The 20,158-nt window shown below is 38.3% G+C and overlaps 1 pseudogene; it reads left to right on the top strand.

Moving 5' to 3' along the window:
* The window catches only part of LOC109076659, a 122,251-nt pseudogene that overhangs the window by 10,341 nt on the left and 91,752 nt on the right, over window positions 1-20,158 (top strand).

The raw sequence follows: 20,158 nt of genomic DNA on the forward strand, positions 1-20,158 counted from the left end.
CCAGCCTCTACCACATGTTACCCCATCTCAGCCCTATGCCCTGTAGGGAAAGTAATTACCTGAGCGAGAAGTGAAACAATGAGCCCTTCTTATTGGAACACCTTCATTTCTCACCTTCTGTTTTCCTTTAAGTAATGAGCCACAGTCCTGCGTGGAGCCAGGGCTCTGGACAGCCTGTCCAGAAATATTGGAACAGCTTAGACGATTCCCCATGACACATGCTCATATTTATTAAATACGACCAGGCCAACAGGCTTTAAAGGCAGAATTACGCCTCCACGCAGCATGTTTCTCAAGTGGAATTGGCTTCTGTGAATCCATAGCTGAATGTGAGGGTGGATAAGTGGAGGAATTTTTTTTTTCTTTTTTGGGATGTTTTGTGGTCAATGCCAACTTCCTGAAATATATATTTATATATTCAGCTTATATACAGGTTTATAGCTAATATGTTTATATGTACAGCTTCATATGTAATGTGCTTCATTTTATTTTGATTGCCCAAAAGATTCATTCTAGTGTTAAATAAAGACTTCCCCCCTCTCTGTTCAAAGGCCATCATATATGAAGGTCAAGACAAGAATCCAGAGATGTGCCGTGTGCTCCTGACTCATGAAATTATGTGCAGGTGAGACTTTTTCCATTATACTTTGTCCTAAACAGGTGCTGAAAATGCTGCGTGTCACGGCACAATCATAGAAAATCAGAACATATTTGATATTTAAAACCCCCATCAAACTATGAGACAAACAGTTAAAATTTTTACATTTTAAATAACAATTCAGTCCATTCCACTGGCTGAAAGAGCTTTGAATTGGTACTCTATTCAGTGCCTTATTAAAAATCCTACAGAAACTGCATCATGACCTCTGTCATCTGAGCTATGTAATCTAATCGTATTAGTATAACAGCAAATATATTGTTAAATTAAACATTTCTCATTCTTTTTCTCTGCTTTACTCATCTTATGTTTTGCAAACTAATAGCATATTAGCATACTTCTAGCTGATTTTATACAAATTATTTTTTGATTAGGCATTACAAACTATTCCCCCAAGGGGTGCTAGGCAGAGTCAGCTCAATGGGTGGACCGAATTGTTCATGACACCGGAAAACCACAATTTACTGTGTGTTAACACTAGTCAGGCACAGGTGGTATTAGCGTACAGTCTCATTCTAGAGAGTATTTTATTGGACATATTTGATGTAATCCTGCAAACAAGATCATTCAAGTCTTTAATATTAACTAATTTGTATTTTTGGTCCAGGACTGTAAATGTTTAAACATCAACTTTTAAGTCGACATTTGGTAGTACAGTTGCATTTAGCAAGCCTCACAGCTACAAAACATGAACTGCTGCAAAAACTGCCTACTTCCCTACTATATAGTATGCTAGAAACAGTACATGAAAAGAGTAGCATGTCCAAATTCACAGTACTCATAAAACTGCCAAAAAGTACCTGAAAATTTCCACCGAGATTCTAAAGTAAGCATCTTATGGACTCTTTACTATCCCATGAGGCCACAGGTGGTCTCTTTACTGTGACATGGGGGATGTGGTGATTATGTGTTTATTTCATTGTAGAGATGTTAATGCTATAGAGAACATTCTTTTTTAACACTCCCAAAGCTATATGCAATTTTGGAAGCAGCTTTAGATTTTGATTTCTTGGAGTATTTTATTTTAAGGTATGTTGTACCAATGAGATTTTGCAGTAGGTGGGGCGTGACTATCAAAACATCCTGTTGCTTGTTGTCACTTTATTCTGTTGCCTGGTTAGGAAACTATCCAGTTCACTCTAGTGGTGTATTCTGTTTCAATTCATACTAATACTATTCAGGTCAAACTCACAAACCCCTAGTGAACAACAGAGAGAGAGAGAGAGAGAAAAAAAAAACAAGTAGAGGATGACTTTTTCTATCAAATGCTATGTATTTAATTAACATCCAAAGATGAATTTGCTTAAAAGTAGGTTGTGATGATCGACTCGTGCCTATTTTTAGTGGTATTTTAACAGTGCTGCCCACCCTTGTAACCCCCCCCCCCATGAATTTCACCCTGATGCCTGGTTAATTAGGACAAGCAGAAACTCATTACTCAATCTGAAATTTTAGTCTGCTCCACTAACAAATGTGCCCTGGCTCACGTGGTGTCCATGAAATATATGCCAGGTTTTATCAGCAACATATCATGCAACATAAAGATGTTGTATAGGCACTTTTGCATAAAAAAGAACCTAATTTTTTTTTTTTTGACAGCTGATGTATACACAAACCGATATAGTCCCCCCCCCCCACACCTGCCAAATCAGCATTGATAGGCAATCGTGAATGTGTGCATGCAATAGCCTGTACCTTCAAACACTGCCGCAATTATAAGCAGAAAATTAGGCTGTTCACCATTAATCAGCTCCACTAATTGCCACGCACCACCATTAGCCATATGGTGCCATGCCAGCTTGCAAGTGTGGGACAAAAGTGCTTATTCCTATCATTTTAACAAACTAGAGAGACAAAAAGAAAAACAGGGAATGTGTTTCAGGATGTTGTTTGTCGTGAAAGTGGCCAGAATTGTTCTTCTAAAGACTAAAGTTGTCATAACACAAATCCAGTGTCATGAATCAAAGGAATCATGGAAAGGAAACATATGTTGACAGAGCTGACTACATCCTGCTAATTACATGAGCCCATTTAGACATTTCTTCAAAAGCTGTATCAGGAAGGAAGTCTTAAGATCTAAGATGTGATTTCCTTTGGGTGTCCTATGGGATGATCTTCAAGAGGATCAGGAAAAAGATTTTAACCTTCCCAACCTCCCAATAAGCTAATATAGGCGTGTAATAATTGCTGTAGTTTTATTTGCTATGGCAAGGTTTATTATTTTTCATACATGGTGTTAAGGGTTTATTCAAATACAAAAACAGTTTGTGCTAGTGACCTCAAATAACTTATATGATAGCAACCACGTACATGATGTGGCAGTTTTTTTTTTTTTTTTTTCAAATATGTGACCCTGGACCACAAAACCAGTCTTAAGTCGCTGGGGTATATTTGTAGCAATAGCCAAAAATACACTGTATGGGTCAGAATTATAGATTTTTCTTTTATGGCAAAAATCATTAAGATATTAAGTAAATATCATGTTCTATGAAGATATTTTGTAAATTTCCTACTGTAAATATATCAAAACTTAATTTTTGATTAGTAATATGCATTCATTTGGACAACTTTAAAGGCGATTTTCTCAGTATTTTGATTTTTTTGCACCCTCAGATTCCAGATTTTCAAATAGTTGTTTCTCGGCCAAATATTGTCCTATCCTAACATCACCATACATCAATGGAAAGCTTATTTATTCAGCTTTCAGATGATGTATACATCTCAATTTTGAAAATTGTACACTTCTGTGGTCCAGGGTCACATATATTTATTCATTCAAATATACATATAACAGATATATGCAATGATTTTAATACATCTCTTTTGTTATCAGCATGTTTTTAATTATTTTTGTTTAACTGGGGGACAGAACTGCTTCACTGCATATTAATATATTGTCATGCAGTGTAATATCCTTACAACAATGATATTTTTATATTTAAAAAAATTTTCAAGGTAAAAACGGTTTATTTAGTTATATTATTATTTTTTGAAAGGTGTGTACACATACATGCATTAATGGTTTTGGAAAAAAAGTGATTACTTTTAACTTGATGGTTATATCACACAACATTTTATAGTCGTTACATTTGAACCTCTGTTGACAATGGTGCACTATAAAAATTGATTGCTGTGATTAGTTATCAACATTATAATAAGTAATAATGTGTTGTTTCAACCAAAAGTGTTCATGCTTGACTTACAATAATGAGCTTAGTTTAGTTAGGTTGGATATCTCAACAAAAGCAATAAGTTTTAAAACTAAATGTAGCAAAAAAAAAAAAATTTGCAGTGTGTAAATGTTTTCAAAACCATATGAGACCAACATGAATATTGACCCATCACTGACCCATTAACCACACAAAACTATATAACAATGCACTGTCAACCACTCTTGCATCGTGTCAGCAAGTTTTGCATGAGAAATATGTAGTTAACAATATTTCTTTATAATTGTTTTGAATGTGTATCTATAAATTTGAATTCTCAAGGTTTTGTGTATCAGGAGCTAAACCATGTCTCCCATGGGCGCTGCCGGATTTGATCATTAGGCTCCTACAAATCTTCTTTCTGCACTGTATAAATACACACACACATAGATTCCAAACACACACACACAGAGGCACTGCAATCCCTTGTTTCAGTCCTTTGGGAGGACACTGACCTAGTTGAGGAAGCCTTGCAGAAGGAGGGGCGTGAGAGATAGAGTTGTAGATGTAGATAAAGAGAGAGAGATTTTAGCCTTCTATTCATGATGAGTTTCTAAAGAAAGACATTCATCATGCATACCTGAAGAAGTGTATTATATAAATCACATACACACGGTTCCTCATGAATAAGCACGGTACATCTCATGATACGATCTGAACTCTTGTAGTCCGTGAATGAATGATAAAGTCTATTGATATGTCTAAAAATGGTGTCATTGGAAAAAATAGAGCTGGGTAACAAGAGAAACCGTGAGGTGGGAGGGTGGAAGCAGAGAGAGTTGTGGGAGGAAGAAAAACTGAAGGGGGAAGGACAATGCCAGGGGTGTCATGTGACAGTTTTGTCCCCGGCCCTTATTCAGTGTCCTACTGCCATCTGTGCGGTAGAAATGTGATGCCGGTGGTCTCCAAACCGCCACTCAAGCCCCTCGCACACCTTAAATTCTCCTCTCGTCATTCTGCTAAACCTTCATCACCTATGCAAATGCGATGAAGGTCTAGCAGTCCCATTGAATGTTTTAATGTGGCAGTAACAAACTCCAATACTCAAGGGGGCGATAGAGTTACAGCTGAACTAAGTTTTAGGTCAACCAGACACCAAAAAATTACTTTAAACATGTTTTAGTGCTTAATCGGTTAAAATTAATCAGAAAGGTCATTCCTTTATCAAATTTTAAGCCTCTGAAATGACTTTGCTTTTTGAGTGATGTCACCAAGCCCTCTTTTAAACCCCTCCCCTTTAACTATCTGACTTATATTGACTATTTGTCACCATCCAGTTAAATTAAATGCTATCTAAGCATTTACACTGATGTTCTAGCGTTAAATATGTTTCTTTATCAAAGTGTTATACAATAGAAATGTGCATAAACCTTAATGGACAAAATCAAAGACATGAAAAATATGACTTGCCAAAATAACATTTCCTTTGGACAAAAAAGTTTACTTGAGGATGTCTGATTTAAACTGATCTCTTCTTTCTTTCAGTCGTTGTTGTGACAAAAAGAGTTGTGGGAACCGCAACGAGACACCCTCCGATCCCGTCATCATCGACAGGTAGGAAATCTCTCCCTCATTAACACTTCCTGAAACTGTTTGTGTGCCTGAAAACATCTGATACTTTCATTGTTATCATCATGCTGTTTGAGGCTGCGGTTGACGGTGCTTTTGAAGCAGTTCTCAGGACACGCTGGAGTCTGTTGTGTGTGCACGTTTGAGTCACTTGCTAGTTAAATGCTCTGTCATGTTGTTTCTTTTGCTGCTATTTTTCCACCATGTTCTTTTTGTTGTGGGATCAGGACTGGCTGAGCCCAAACTCTTGATATTAATGTGCTTTTTATTGCTGTCTTTGCCTGAGTAAATTACAGGCCTAAAGGCATGAGTCAAAGGCTAGTCTTTGCGTTAAAAGTGTTTAGTGAGTAATTTCTCTTGAGAACATGTTTGACAGTAAACATGTAAGCAATTTAGATAATATCTACATGGTATGTATTTCAAATTGAGATCTGGCCCAGTTCTGGATTATGGTTCCCCCTTCAGAAGTAAAAAAAGACAGTGTTCTTGGTCTTTTTATTCTGTCTTAATCAAACCCACATGTATAATGGGCTGTGAAACAATAGACACCCTTGCCCCCCTCATCCTCGCAACCCTGTTCTCGCCATTTCTCTCCATCCCCCGGGGCATCGCTTTCTTTCACCTAATATTCATCTCTTTAAATCCGAAATTAAACCCCTGCATCCTTTTTGAATGATGCAATTGTAGTTGTAATAATGTTAGCATTAAGGCTAATAGGATTCGTAGCAACGCTAAAGATTTCACAGTCCTTGAGGTAGTGTTTTCATCGCCGTTAATGCTGTTAGCTTCAGGCTAGCTATGCGCAGTTATGTGTTTTGTAATGTGGAAGCTATTAGCCGACGTCTAAGGGCATTTATTTTGACAGGTCATGGTTCTCATGGATTGAACAAAATAATATTTTTCCCATTGTCGTAGCAAAATATTTAGCAACTGCTACGCTCAATGAAAATTGCTAAACGTTCCTTTGAGACAATATGTAGATGCACACGAGGTGAACATATCAAGAGCTGCTAAGCCTATTTGAAGAAAATCAGCACTGAATCACATTTCTTTTGGTCCCGCTGAAATGGCCTTTTCTGGAATATATGCAGCTTCCCAACTTCCCAAGACGCCCGTAACACTTGGAAAGGCCACAAATCAAGGGTATATCTCAGTCTGAATCTATTGCCAAAGGGGAAAAATGACTTGATTTACACACATGGAATGGTGTGTAAGAGTTATTGTGTGCAGATGACCAGACTAGGTTGATTTTTGACATTTGTCAAAAGATCGTTTAGGCTCATTTGTAAAAAATTAAACCCCTCTGAGAATTTTTTTTTTTTTCCACTATCGGCTCTCCCGGTTCTGTTTTGCTTGTTTACTTCAGTTTTAGACAGCAGTCAGAAAGGAGTTGGACAATTGTGGCTGTTCGGTTTCAGCCATTGACCTGTTCCTGCAGAATGGACTCAGGTGTGACTGGAGCTGCTCAGCCGACCGCGGTCGGACACAACAGATCTGCTGCCCCCCTTCATACCTGGCTCACGTGTTTGTGGGTAGCCGACACAGTTTATGCTTCACTTGACCAGAGCGGGTCAGAACTCTTGGGAGCCAGCTGTGGCTCTCTTATACACACGCTCATGCGCCTTTAAACCTCACTGAGCACACAGGCTCGATATGAACACAGGCTGATGAACCTGCTGGAGGATCTCATGTGCATTGGTCCCATGTGCAGTGAAAGATCTCGGTAACTTCTAGGCCATCAAAAAATAAAACTACTACATTTGCACTAGGTGGGAATCTTCAGGCACCTCATCTTTCAGTTTTGTTTTATGGAATCATAATAGTTCTCAATGCATAAAAGCATTTTTAACACATCTGTTCCACATAAGAAAGTGTGTAAATGTGCCTTGACATGGCATATATGCAATCTCTATGCTATAATTTTTTTAACTAAAATTATTTTAAGTTTATTTTGAAATTCTGAATGTTTTTTTTCTGCACTGATGCAGAATTGCAATGCATTTGTGCTGCAATCGTCCCCTCAGTCCTTAATAATCCTCCCACATATATTACTTTGCATATAAAATGTTTTTTTTTTTCATAAAGGTGAGAGTGTTTAGATGTTGTGATCTGATCTGATTGTGTCACTCCTGATCTCTCGTCGCATGTTTCTGCAGCCCAGAGAAATGGGTCATGCAGGAAAGAAAAAATAAAAAATAAGAAGGTGAAAAAAGAAGAAAACAACCTAATTTTGGTATGTATTCTTGGCAGCTACACATTTTCTCACAAGCTCAATGACAGCGTCTCGATTATGACTTATTATTTCTCCTAAACGCATAACCTAAAGAAAAATAAATCAGAAATTCCGCCTTTTCCCTCTGAGTTATTTATCTGGGTTAACAAGGGCTCATTAGCGTGCACTTCTTTCAACGAGCCGATTTGATTTCACACCAGTAATTAGTCTGGTTATGGCTAATTCTGCTGGTTTTGCATTGAGAGTGATGCTCTAATTAGATACACAAAGAACCCAGCTAATCCAAATCTGTGTTAAAAACACTAATGAACCCTTATTATGCTGTTAAAACAACTAATTTCATATTTATTAAGATTTGGATTGTAAACAACATCTGAAACAAACAATATCCACCCTCGCCATTTATTGACAAATATATTTGACCGAATCGTCCAACTGCAGGTTGTTTTTTGTCTTTTCGATTTATTCGCACAGGCAGGGGGAATACCACAAATCATAACCGCTCACAGAATTCGTAATGAACTCCACTGGGCGCTTCGATTTACGCCACACGTAAAACGATTCCTTTCATACTTATTTACCTGTATCTCTTTATTTGTTTTATTTGAGCTGCGCCCTCTCGCATTCATGTATGTGTGTTAGTGTCTCTAACATGCTGTATAACATTAGCGACTCCTCAGCTGGGCCATATGTTCCTCTCGACCTTTCATCGGCTCTGTTAGATTATTTCCAATACTTTAATCCCGTCTCATTGACATGGACACAAAGCACACTGACATCTAATAGACGCTCCTCACTTTCTCCTTTCTTCCTCTCGGTTTAATCACTTTCAGTCCAGGCCCTCCGCCCCCACCTTCCTCCACTCCAACCCCTGCAGCCCTGGACGTCTATTGTTCACGTCTCATTTTATTCCAGACCCTCCCATCTAACTTCTGTTTATGTGCAGGGTGCCAAAAAAAAGCCTCGGATAAGTAGCCGTGTCCCTAAAATTAGCATTAGGAGAATGTTTTTATTTTTATTCAAAGGGAGCTGTGTACTGGTTTTACACGATAGCACACGGACGGTAGCATGTCAATCGAAATCCTTTCCTGTCTGCCCATTTCAAACATCTCCACTTACCAGCCGCCTATTATAATATCTGTGATGTTAGATCCTCTGGCGCAGGAGGGGTGCAAGATCGGGTGTGTGTTTTCTGTAAAGCACCACCAGAAGTTACTTGAACACTCTGCCGTCGGCTTTTAGGATGTTTCATCTTCCCATCTCAGAGGAAGTAGTTCTCTATCCACTCTGGGATCACGAGGGCTCTTGCAGTGATGCGGTGAGCCCACGCTGAGGGATGTCAGAAGCTGTCAGAGGGCCGGCGATGAATGGAATGCGAAAGTTCCCTTGGATACCGTGGGACTTCCTGTACCCCCGAGACTCAGTTCTCAGCTCCTCTTGGCTGGGCTGACTTTCAGCGCTCAGAGCTCAACATCTGGATCTCTGTTCTCTAACCAAAACAACATTCACAGAGCTGATGGAGGGAAATGGGCCACCATGCCCTTGAATTTTACATTTAATGGCCTGCTGAAAAAGTGCAGCTCTAAGCTAAAAGTTCACGGAGTGCAGGAAATATAGATCTCAAATCACATTAACTTGCTGTGGATGATCATGAATCTTTTTTTTATTTTATTTTTTTAAGTGATCAAGTACAATGTTTACATTATTTTAGGTCTGATGTCATGCCCGTTTGTTTGATTTTTGCAAATTTGGACACATTTAGGAATGTTTCAGTGTTGACAAAATATCAAACCATGTGACAAAGATAAGTGTGTAAGTGAAGGTGAAGTGTGTAATTTTGGCATCACTACCATATAAGCCTGTTTTCACACCTCACAATTTTAATTGTCATAAATGCAAATCTCTTTACAATTTTTTTTGTTTTGTTTTGTTTACTTTATTTACTTTATTTTTATACCAATTTTACAAATGAGGACATCCCCCAAAGGGATTTTGTCAGGTTTAGCTCACTTTTGGGTACAAATTTGTCCCCAAAATGTGGTTAAGTAGGTGTACACACACACACACACACACACACACACACACACACACACACACACACACACACACACACACACACACACACACACACACACACACACACACACACACTTTATCTTTAAACGTACTTAATATCTCAGTTTGACTTGTAATTGTTATTACAGTTCTATTACTCATAATTGTAACTTTATTTCTTGTAAATTTGAAATTCTTTTAGAAAATCGGGACTATATCTCTCAATTGTGACTTTATTTATCATTCTGGTCTGGCACAACTTCATGGCAGTTTGTAACTATTTTATTTTTTGGCAAATTGGTGGCTAATTCATTACGATCTCATTTGTACAGTTCTAAAGTTATAATTTAACATTCCCCACCCCAACTGCTTATCAAACATGTTGATGTTCATAGTTAATGTGCTGAATTATACCTGAGGTTACTCTGCTGGGGCACCTGTGTGAACAGACAGTATGACTTCAAACATCCACTAAAATCATTGCAAAAATGAACAGTGGTTAGTTCTTTTTGTTTACAGACGTGTTCGAATGCAATGGCATTCACTCAAGTGCCCCTTCTGTGCCCAAATACTTCATGGAGCAATCGCCTGAGAGTTCAGTATGGACCACACCAGTGGGATACTTACTGTGACATTAACGGTTTAATTAGTAGTATCTATTGCCCAGCACACGGTTGTCTCAAATTAGACAGAGGCAACCATTGTTAAATTAATCCAGTCCAGATTGGGCTATTGAAGAAAGAAGGAATACACAAAAAAAGTCTTTTAGTGGCTAGTCTGATAAAGAGTGGCAGAAATCAGAAAGGAGCAAAAGAAAGAGGAGTGAAAGAGGCGAATATCCGTGCGGTTGTCAGTTTAGCGCTGTGAGGTTCCTCGTGCTTTTTCAGTGCCAGCTCTTTGTGACAGGCTGCGTGTGGCCCACTTAATCCCAGCCAGGAAAGACAATAATAACAGTGTCGCCCTCTACCTCTCCAAGTTAATATACGGTTAACGACTTCTAGTTCACTGCCGAAAATCCTATCATGCGCCTGGTTGACCCCTAAAGCGGCGTGCGCATTTGTCTGCGTGTGAGCATGTCCGTCTCTCTCTCAACTTTCTTTTCACTAAAACATCAGCTCACTTTCTTTCCTTCACTGTCTTTTCTCCCTTCTTGCTGTTTGATTTTGTTTTATTTGGTTCTTTTAAACAAATCTTTGACATCTTTAAGCTTTGCAGGTAAAATATCCTGTCCTTCCATAAAAGTAAAAGGTAAAAGTAGCAGAACTGTCTCCCTCAGTGCCAGTAAGAGGATTGAGTGTGAGAGACCTATCAATCAAGCCATCTGAATTCAACTGTCAATCAGTCAGCCTCTTCAGCTTTCCTATTAACATCTTAATTAGAACAACAGATTTTAGATTGTTCTTTAACCCTGGCTTCTGTTCATGTTGTATCTGATAACCGTTTTTTTTTTTTTAGTGTACTGTAATTGTAGAGTTTAAAATTTTGCACTTATTTTTTATTTGTATTTTTTTTTTCTGATCAGAAAATGATGCAAGTGTATTACGAAAATGGCTGGGTTCATCTTATTGGAAAATCTGTGGCTGATAGCAAATCTCAGCTTTAACAGATGTTTGAACTTGATTTGAAATGATTTGTTTTATTCCAGAGAGTATGTTGAGCTCATGTTGCACTGGGAATCATTGTTTACCGCGGTAAGGTGTTCTGTGTGTGTGTGTTTGTGTGAGTGTTTGAGCATCAGGGCTCTGATGATCAGGGCTTCCTGCTAAATGAGATTTTGACCTGAGCTCAGAATGGCAGACAGGATGGGCCACTCCTAAGGCATTGATGTCACATCCTTCTTTATGTTACTCGTTTGCAGGTGACAAAGAAAAAAAAGTGTGAGAAAAATGCATCGACAACATGTTTTTCATATAATCCTGTTTTAATTAGATTTTTTTCTCTATAGGTGGCAATTATTCCTCTTACATTCATGTACATTCTATTCACGCCTCCATTTCTGTTTACTTTTCATTATTTACAAAAATGAAAGAGTATGTACTGCATACATAAACCTTTTTAAAAATTGCTTGTGAAACAGTATGCATTATGCATGCAAAAAATTAATGATCTTATAGAACATTGGATTAAAATGCAATAAGATGATTGTATGCAACTTGTTGAATAAGTATGCAACTTTATAGGTCCATACATTATACATTATGTTTTGAATATTGGCAGTTATCAGTTATCATCCGTAACACTGGAATAAGGAAAGTCAGATCTTTTGTATTGCATTGTGGGAGACAATATTCCTCAACAGTGTCTGTGTTTTCATACTGCACATTTGTTTTTGCCAGACCTAACAGGTCACCCAGATATTCTATGCATAAAGCATGCATACCGTGTGTAGTATATACAGTATACTGTATACTGCAGGAATTACAGCATGAGTAGTATGGCAGTATGCTTTTCTGAACATGACCTTTGACCAAATTATACAAGTTTATACAAGTTTGAAGACCTGGCAGACACATTAGGAAAACAAAAATAAATAAATAAATAAATACAACAGATTATATTTTTTATAAATAATTAATGTTTATTGATTAAAAAAAGAATATATTAAATAATTATGTAATTATTTTTATTTACAATATAAGAAATATTATATATTTTATGTTATAGAATTTAATTTCAATTTAATTCATTTCATTTGAATTTCCTCTACTGAGTCAAACTTAGTTCCCTTGATTGTTTTGCATTGCCGAACTATACTACTAAGTCTATAATCTACTTATTCTACTTATATTATTCTATACAGACTTAAAAACACTAGTAATGTAGATTTCTGCTTAGTTTGATGTCAGGGGCAGTCTGTACCAGAGCCTCTCTGCCGGTGTTCCCCCTCCAGCATGTGGGTGTCTGTATTTATGCAATGTGAATTTTAGGGACTGTAACTGAATAATTTTTTAATGTATAATGTATGGGACCGCAAGCTCTCTGTATCTCCGCTGTGTTTGAGTGTCTCCTTAGTTGGGATCCCCCTGTGCTTGGGGCCCATTGTTGTGTTTCGATTCCACTTCCTGTGGGGAAAGGTCACCCGTGGCTCTGAGAGAGAGCGAGAGCAGTGAATTATTCATGCTATTGACTTTGTGTCAGAGAGAGAGAGGGAGAAAAAAAACTGAGAAAGAGAGAGAGGAAGAACTGAAGATGTTTTATTCATTAATCCTATTTTGAATCCTTTTTGCAGTTTTTTTTTTTAGTTTTGTATTATTTTACATTTGATGCTAATTCGCAATAGGCCCCCAGATCCCACCCGAGTGTAATTCTCACACAATAGATTTTTTCCCCCCCACTCATTTGTCAAAATTCAACTATAATATGACAAAGTTGTAATCTGTTCTGTTCCTACAATATCACAACTAAAGCAGTTTTGAATGGCTTGTTTGTGTATTAACTGCCACAAAAACAGACAAACCAAACCCAGTACCTTTACATCTGCACCTAGTGTTTCTCTGCGGTGGGCCTAACCAAGTGCCCTGAGGCGGTGTTTAAAGGGGCGGCATGCACACACACTACTCCTGAGCCAACCTCTTGGAGCTATAAGGACTGGAATTGAAGTAGCGTTAGGGAGAAATGGCCTTGCCCCGGGATATGTTGCACACAGATGTGTCCCTGTGTCCCTACGTAACCAGCCCCCATTATGCACTGGGCAATCAGCCCACTAGAACTGGCAGAGTGGAATGGGCAGTACTTTGTCTTTTTCCACAAAACATATTTTTTATTTATTTTTTGTTTGTTTTTGGACAAATAGGCTATAACATGCTTTATAGACATGTAGCATGAAATTCCCTTGGAGTACCATGTATTGTGAATACCAGGGGGTCAAGGTTTGGCTGGATAGTGGGAACAATAAGATCCTTCTAAACATTTTGCATCCAGTAAGCTGATCATCTATATACATATATACATATACATAGACATATACTTATACAATGTCATGTTATGTGACCCCCCCCCCCCCTTACACCCCCCCCCCCCCAAAAAAAGTACTGGCATATATGAATTAATAATTTAATGATATTTGTAAATCTACTTTTTTTGTTATTAAAAAACATTGAATTTTAATAAAAATATTAGAATAATTAATAATATAGTAATAATAATAATAATAATAATAATAATAATAACGTGTATAATATGTAATTTGTCTTTGATGGATACACCACATACATTTTTAAATAGTCATTAAATTAAATGGTATCAAAGTTTTTGAAAACCTTAAGAAATCAGCATGAATATAAAGAATATATCGAACTTGGCATATGTGCTTTAAACTAAAGATTTATCATTTTATTTGTCTTGTATTAAGATTTTTTTTAAAATAAATGAATACTTTTATTCAGCAGAGATGTATTAAATTGATCAAAAAGGGCAGTGAAGAAATTTTGAATATTATTAAATATTTTTTGAACTCTCTATTAATCAAAGAATCATGTGTATCGTATTAAAAAAATATATATATTTAGCAGATAATAGTAATGTTTCTTGAGCACAAATCAGCATTTTAGAGATATTTCCAAAGGATCATGTGATTCTGAAGACCAGAGAAAAGATGTTGAAAATTCAGCTTTACATCACAGGAATATATTAAATATTACAATAGAAAACAGTTTTAAATTTGTTAAGTTTTAATAATCATTCATACTATTGTTTTATATTTTATTTTTTACTGTATTTTTTAATAAAATAAATGCCGCCGTGGTGAGAATGAGACTTTTTTCAAAAACATGCAAAAGTCTTACTGACTCTAAACTTTTGAACAGTATTCTATTTGTAATTGTCCCAAATACTGTACTATCATGCCAAAGTACCATGGTATTACCATTTGATACCACCACTATATGGCCACAGTACGTTTTTGTGTGCACAAGTAGAGGACATCTATTGGATCTACTGGCTGATGGAACTGTGGTTTGGATTTGGGTGCCAATGCAAAGAGCTACTCTCACTTAGTGGTCATTAATATCACTGCCAGAACACCCCTCCCTTTACCTGACCCGAGAGTCCATGTATCCATGAATGGGCCGCTGTGTACTACCCCCCAAAAAAAAAATCAAAATCACCACCACATACTCACCCAGCACCCGACCCGGTGAGTTTGCATTAGCAATGCCATTAAAATGAAATGGACGCCGATGGCCAGGAAACCCAAGTACCCTTTTGCTCAATAGACAGATTCAGTCACGTCCCTCGCCCCTCCCCACGTAATGGCTGCGTGTAATTTCCCAGGCTGCATGTGTGTGAGCTTGTGCACATGTAATTTCATTAGGCTGGTAAGTGGTAAACATTCCTCGCTCCGTTTTTTTTTCTTTTTTCTAACATAATTCAGCAGAACTCTGTGTACACATCGCAGCCGTATTTTGTCACCGCGAGGAGGGCTGTTTTGAAATCACGCTTTTGAAGTGTTGCTCAGAGAGTTTTCCGCGCCGATCCGTGCCGTCAGGACTTCAAAAGGCCGCTATAAAGACGGCTTTCCATCAACATGCCATTAATTTCCATACTGCCTGCTTCTCCATCACTTTAGAGGGAGGCGCCGGGTGACACTTGAGATTTTAACTTTGTAGACTTTGACGGAAGGCTCCAAAGGGGTAGGATCCACTTGCTTGCTCTGGTAGTCTCGGGGTCGACGACTGGTCTTTTGGTACCGGTCTAGTCTCGCAGTGACAGCGGGGGTCTGGGGACAGCTGGACCTTGGGGAATCGATTGACTGTCACAATCCAGGCAGGGCATGATGGAGGATGCCTCGGTAGCTGTCAGTCTCAACTGCTTTCTTTGTGCACACGAAAAGGAGCAAGCCATTTTTCTGCAGATAAATGATAAAGTCAAGAAAGAGCAGACGGAAGTCCCCTGCATATTCATCTCCACCGGTTGGTGTCCTCTTGCAGATACCTGTGCTTTTTTGCTGTTATGTTAAGAGGAAGGTGACATGGAGGTGGCCTTATTATTCTCCACCCTGAAGGTGTCTGGGAATGTGTATTTATGTAAGAAGCTTCAGTGCAAGCGCCTCCAGCAAGTAGGTCCAATACAACCCTGAAATTCTTTTTACTCGCCTTCTTCCTCGATTTAGCTTTTTTGAAGGAGGAGGGGGTCGCTGCAGAGGAAAACCCTCTGGGGACGGTGGGGAGTGATGATTGACAGGCTGTACGCTCGGCTGTTTGCAGATTCTTCATCACTTGCAGAACTAGACCCCAGCCCCTGGTGAATTTCTCCCCAAAAAGTTTCCAGCCTCCGGATTTCAACATCTCAGTTGGTGGGGAAACTTCTGACCCATAACAGTTATTAATACAGGTTGCAGGTGAGTTCAACCGAACGAGTCGCTCTGAGAATGTAAACAAGGTGTAGATGTTGGTGGCATCGCTCGGGTAGCGAGTCAGCACTCTGGGCTGCACTGAGAGAATCTAAAAGTGGGGGTGGCTCTGGATGTGGCGGCCATTCATCACTCCATTATTAATAGCAGGGTCTGAATAAAAACGCAAACCTTGTCAGATTTTACGGGTGGTTGCGTCCCCACGGTTGGCCCATCAAAGACAGGCGGTGGGGTGCTGGAAGACCAGGGCGCAGCCAACCCTAAATGAGTGCGTGTGTGTGTCTCTGTGTTTTTACGGCACTACCTGCAGAAGGAAGTGAGTGGTAAGGGTTGCCAGGAAAGAGAGCTCACGCCGTCAAAGTGATGTTGCATGATAAAACATGCCCTCTTTTCCTCGCAGAATACAATGTTATCCATCTTATAAATAGACAAGAACAAATTTCCAAACAGTACAAAGTGCATCATAAATAATATATCATTTGAAGCTATATACAAAAAAGTATGTGAAAAAATTATTTTTTCAAACATGTAAATATGCATGTAAACATTATTGGAGTACGTTTTACAAGAACATTCTATTTCAGTCTTTTGGTACTTTAAAATTTCACATTTAATTCCATGTGTTACATGCTATTTCTTTGTAATTATTTGTTACATTTACTAACAGTTTCTCATTTAAAATGATTTCAAAGTAAATCCTACATTCTTTTTTTAGTTTTTTTTTGTTTTTTTTTTTTACTTTGGTACGTTTAACGTTTTGAACTTTTGAATTTTGATTTTAACTTTTTTATTCTTTTTTTTGTTTGTTATGATTAATCACAGGAGAATTTCTGTCATTTTTTATTTTTTCCACTACAGTGTGATTTCCACAACATCAAATTATGTATTGTGGTCAATAGCATTCTGTGATGTAAATGACAGTTATCATTTCTAAAAAATGACGGCTGCTAAGGCTAATTTAATAGCTTTTTATGGATCCTAAATACAGACAATTAAATTCATATTTTTTTGTAATTTCATACAATTTCATCTTGATTGGATATGATGCACAATAGAAAAGCCACAAATAAACCAACAAATTTAAAATGAATTTACAAATGAATGTATTTTTTCATAATATATCACGTCTCATATATTTCATTTCAAGCATACACTGTTGTCATGCTGGTAAACAAGTGCACTTAACATTGTTACTTATTAAGGCTAAGTTTGTGGGACAATCAGAATATTTAAAAATTGATGCTAATATTTCTCTGACATTAAATATTGAGATCTTTTTTGCCTTTGTTAAGATCATACTTATCTTAACATGTAATTAAATTTTTTATAGTAAAATAAATGACCCCCCCCCCCCCCCCCCCCGGTCTTTAAATAACAAAAATAAAATTTTGACATCTGTGAGTTTTAATAAAAATCAATCCCTTGCCCAAGTGGACAAAGTTGAAGAAGTGTTTCACATTAACTGTACAAACTTCTATTGAACTGTCATATACACATGTTTTGCTGTTGCTTCGCATTATTATTTGGATTCTTCGCAGCTAGAACCACATCGTAACATTGCTTACTTAAAAAGCATAACCCAGTCGCAACATTGTTTTATAAAGCTCTCCACAACCTATAATATGATAGAAATTTATGGTCCTCTTCATGGCCTCACTGGGTGTAGAAAGCTCTTTAAAGTGTGTAAGGGTGGGCTGGAGCGAGCCAGCCTGGAGCTCTAGAATGAGCCACTGGTTCAGGGTGGGGGACTCCATGTGTCAGCCTGTCTGGACCGCTTTACCGCTGGGTAATTAACAGGCGGCCCACACCGCAGTCATCTCCGAGGAAGATTTCTCATCTCTCTGTTGATCTCTGTCTCTCTCAGACACCCCCTTGACACAGAGCATGCAACGAAACATCTTCTACTGTAAGTGTGTGGTGGCTTTGTGAGGCGTTTTAGAACATTTTTCAGTCATTTTAACATTTTAAATCGTGTCAGATTAATTTGTCACTCACTTGCAGTTTGAAAGCAGTCAGCAATAATGTGCATATTGTGAGCTTATTTTCTTGATGAATGGCCTTGGTTGGTGGTGTGTCCTCTGACTTGTTATACACTGGTGCTTGCATGCTGGTCACAAGGGTTTGAATCCTGCTTGGGTCTTTTCCCAAATATTCTATTGCATATGATACTGGTTAAATAAATATATTAATTTGTACTATGTAAAAGAAAATTAAAAATAAAATAAAATAAAATAAAATGTATACTATATATGCTAATTTGTAAGCTAAAAATGAAACACTAAAAAAAATATTTTAAGTGCTACAAGTGAATTTAGGCATCACATTATAATGTTATGAAAATTTTTTACTTAGATTTGCTAAGGATTACATTGTTAAATTAAATTACATTGTTTTTAAAAATTAACTTTCAGTGAGCTTTAGATGACAGCAAAGGTGATCTAATTGTAAAAATAGGTTGAATGATCTTTCATAGTCATTCATAAATACCAATTATCAACCGATTCCGATAAGACTTAAATTATATCGGCCGATAACCGATATGGTACAGATATATCAGATACATCCCTGGCTGAAATGATCTTTCACCACAATGGAGTAACTTTCTTTGCCTCTGAAATGATTTTTTTGTTGTTGTTGTTGAGAACCAAGGAAAATAACCCTATCCAATGACATCATACTGTAGCTTAAAACGATTCGACTAAATCAAACTAAATCAAATTTCAAGGTTTCACATTAAATATTATCTTTCTTGGAAAAACAACACATTACTTAAGTCAAGAGGAAGTCCTTTTTATCTGTAAGGTGAACATGTTGTAAGGAATTAGGACCTTATATCCTTGCATGCACTTTCTACAACAGTTCCGCGAAGGTACTTGGCTTATCGACCGCCACCATGTGATAAAAAGAATATATAAACCTCTTTCCACCAATTACATGCCAGGCCCTGTGGTGACAATGCCCTAAAATGAGAGCAGACTGGTGGCAAGTCAATCTGACCTCTCTTTTTCAACATTGGGATGGAGCGCTCTTTCATTTTCCCCTTGTGTGTTTATGTGCTTTTGTTTTTCGGTCTGGGGTAGCCGCAACCACTCAAAACTGAAAAGCTTGGGATATATTTCAGGAGTTCATATTGGCAGGGTACAAATACAAGGTGCCCTCCTCTTTCGGTGCCATGCGAGCCGCACAGCTTCATGTCCTCAGGCACTTCCCTCCTACAACTAAGTCACAATGAAAGGAAGAATGCCTGGAGACCGCCACAGCTGCCACTCCTGCTGTTCGGGCCAAGTTTAATGCATTCACCCCGCACCCTCACCACCCCACCCCTCTCCATGACACCGTCTGACTGTCAGTGTCTGTAAACAAATCTGAGACGGAGATGAAGCGAGAACACCGTTAGCATCTCATTTCAGCGTCTTCATCAGGGGGAGTTCAGGGTCCCTTAGCCTGTTCTTGATAGGAGATGATGTCATGTGTCTGGCTGTACCGTCGGCCCTTTTGTGTGGATCAGTGGGCTTTTCCTGTTCGACAGGTCTGTCCGGCGATCGGGCTTGGAGGGTGTTCAACAGACGACTTCCCCTGCAAAGCGCTCCAGGAAGAGTAGACCAGTGTCCCGCCGAGCACAGCATTGTTGTCCCCACTGTGGGTCTCTGCTCCCTCCGCGCGAGCTGCCCTGATCGATGGCCTTAGTCATCGTCTTGGTTGTCCCCGGCAACATGCAAAGACGGCTGTACAACAACAAACATGCCCTGAGACGATGGGTGTAAATCATGAGTGCACTTGAGCCACCAAGCAAGAGGGAGTGCAACCAGGCTGGGCCATATATCAAATACACAGAATCCATAATATATCTGCGATATGATTGGTCATATAAAGTTAACGAAAACTGGATTTTGCATTAGCTCTGTTTCTGAGTCATCAGTATAATGTGTAAAGTATGTTGTGTCAGTGCTGTTTTCATTCATACATCCCATATCAGTTGTTTTGTCTGACCCTGACAGTTGATCTAGAGTAACATCCCATTCATATTCGGGGGATATTTGCACAGATACTCGATAAAGCCGCAAAGAAGCTTATGCAAATTGACA

This window comes from Cyprinus carpio, chromosome A21 (assembly GCF_018340385.1).
Source record: "Cyprinus carpio isolate SPL01 chromosome A21, ASM1834038v1, whole genome shotgun sequence".
Classification (NCBI taxonomy): Eukaryota; Metazoa; Chordata; class Actinopteri; order Cypriniformes; family Cyprinidae; genus Cyprinus; species Cyprinus carpio.